Source organism: Palaemon carinicauda, chromosome 16, assembly GCF_036898095.1.
Source record: "Palaemon carinicauda isolate YSFRI2023 chromosome 16, ASM3689809v2, whole genome shotgun sequence".
Classification (NCBI taxonomy): Eukaryota; Metazoa; Arthropoda; class Malacostraca; order Decapoda; family Palaemonidae; genus Palaemon; species Palaemon carinicauda.
In genome coordinates this window covers 3208054-3211132 of record NC_090740.1, presented here as the reverse complement: position 1 = coordinate 3211132, position 3079 = coordinate 3208054, and positions in this window count along the sequence as shown.

The following is a 3079-nucleotide window of genomic DNA, read 5'->3' as shown; positions in this document are numbered from 1 at the left end:
CTATACACACTGTGGAATTCGGTGGTTACCTGGTTCCAGTGTTGCCAGGTTGGCCTTTTTGCAGGCCAAAAAAAAACTCAAATTTGACCTTTTGTATTTAAATAGGTTGTCCTTTAGTAATATGAAAAAAGCCGGCCCTTAAATACTATATTTTTTACCTTTTTCTATTAATGGGTTGACCTTTTAAAGCCTCTGTTGATTAGAAATTGACCTTTTCTCATTTAGAAAACCTGGCAACTCTGGTGGTTACCTGGTTCCCCGGATGACGAGGTGCCAGTTAGCATTTAATTTACATTACACGTAACCTTTATAACATTAATTATTCAACTAATATCATCTACTTTCCATAAATATGCTTTGGGATTAACTTGCATTTTATTAAACCAGATCTTTTTATCACTTTTACTTTTGCTGTTCTCTTAAAATTACGATTTTTAAGATATGCTATAAACGTAGAACGAAATATTTATGTAGTATATGGCACATGTCATAGACTCAAATCTTCATGTAGCTTTGTTCGGGTAATAATATATTAATTATTATCAACGTGTAACATATAACATAAGGAAAGCGTTAAATGCGCTACGTAACCATGGCTCTTATTTGTAACAACGTATTTTTTTTCCTACGATGACCAAGGACAATGCAAATTAAATCGATATTACAGAATTCCTTATTTCGTGAGTGCGTGCGTGCGTGCGTGTCTGAGACATTCTTCATAGTCGCTACTACGAACCAGAGACAAGGTCTCATTATTATTATTATTATTATTATTATTATTATTATTATTACTATCCAAGCTACAACCCTAATTGGAAAAGCAAGATGCTATAAGCCCAGGGGCTCCAATAGGGAAAAATAGCCCAGTGAGGAAAGGAAATAAGGAAATAAATAACTGAAGAGAACAAATTAACAATAAATCATTCTAAAAAAAGTAATGTCAAAAGAGATATATCATATATAAACTATTAACAACGTCAACAACAAAAATGTCATATATAAACTATAAAAAGACTCATTGAGAAGATAAAGGAATTCGTATTATTATTATTATTATTATTATTATTATTATTATTATTATTATTATTATTATTATTATTATTATTATGAGAGAAGGAATTTTTTTTTAGGAATTTTACCAGACATAGGCCTACTTCCCTCGTGTGTAAATACGACCTTATTTATAGTTTCCTTATTTAGTAGTAATCATTGAACAAAATGAATTGGCATACTCTGTTATTATTATTATTATTATTATTATTATTATTATTATTATTATTATTATTATTATTAGATGAGAGAAATAAATACTTTTTTTTTAGGAATTTTGCTAGACATAGGCCTACTTCCCTTGTGTTTGAATACGACCCTATTCATAGTTTCCTTAATTAGTCGTAATCATTGAACAAAATTAATTGGCAATTATTATTATTATTATTAATATTATTATTATTATTATTATTATTATTATTATTATTATTATTATTATTATTAGATGAGAGAAATAAATACTTTTTTTATGAATTTTACCAGACATAGGCCTACTTCCCTCGTGTTTAAATACGACCTTATTTATAGTTTCCTTATTTAGTAGTAATCATTGAACAAAATGAATTGGCATACTCTGGTGCAGTAAATTTCCCCAGAATAGTATGCCCATATGTAGAAAAAGATGTTTTTTTTTTTTTTCTTTTTAGGTGTTTTTCAGGGTACACTCGGGCACGCTCTTCTATCTTGTTTCTCATCCTCCTGTTTTTGTGAAGTTTTTACAGTTTAAATATGATGAATCTGATTAAATGTTTTTAATTCTCATAAAATGTTTTATTTTTATTGTTATTACTTCTCGTGCATTTTGTTTATTTCCTTGTTTCCTTTCCTCACTAGGCTATCTTCTCCCTGTTGAAGCCCTTGGGCTTATAGCATCATGTTTTTGCAACTAGGGTTGTAGCTTAGCTAATAATAATAATAATAATAATAATATTAATAATAATAAAAATAATAATAATAATACAAAAATTGAATCTTGGTAACTATGCCAAAAGACAAGATGGCTGAATTTGATAAATTGAAATTAACTATAATAAACGATACGTTTGCCAGATTTCATTTCATGTCTTAAATGCAGTTGAAGAACGAAAGTTATGTTCTGCTTGTCATCAAGAACTCTCGTTCTTGTTATTTACCAGTTAGCCTAGGCCTACGTCTTCTTAAGGACTAAAGCATATGAAGATATACTATGTTTCTGTCTCTGTGCCTTCATATGAAGCTTTGAACTATGATAGGCTGAAGAGACTTGAAAAAAAAAATCACTGAAGAAGGATTTGGGAAGAAATCATAGGTAGTAGGTTGGCCATGGCACCAACCACCCATTGAGATAATACCGCTAGAGAGTTACTGGGCCCTTTGACTGGCAAGGCAGTACTACATTGAATCTCTCTCTCTCTCTCTCTCTCTCTCTCTCTCTCTCTCTCTCTCTCTCTCTCTCTCTCTCTCTCTCTCTCTCTACCGCTTTGAAGACTTGTTTTTTTCAGTCAAAGCTGTATAAAAACTCTCTCTCTCTCTCTCTCTCTCTCTCTCTCTCTCTCTCTCTCTCTCTCTCTCTCTCTCTCTCTCTCTCTCTCTCTCTCTCTCTCTCTCTCTCTCTCTCTCTCGTTACGGTTCATTTTTCCTTTGCCTACACATATTTACAGCGAATAATCTGGCCTATTCTTTCCTTATTTTCCACTGTCCTCGTACACAGGACAACATTGAGATTACCAAACAATTCTTCTTCGCTGAAGGGGTTAACCCTTGCATTGTAATTGTTCAGTGGCTATTTTCCCCTTGGTAAGGGTAGGGGAGAGACTAGCTATGGTAAGCAGCTCTTCTAGGAGGACACTCCAATGTCAAACCATTGTTCTCTAGTCTTGGGTAGTGCCATTGACCGAATACAGTTACCAAGTTTGACAGTGAACCAATGTAGGCATAGAAACAACGATAGTGAAGCTTGAAAACACAATATTCTTCGTTAACACGGATACTCAGTTCTCCATCATGAGGCTCAATACTACACAGTATTCTAGAAGTTTTATTCCAGCTG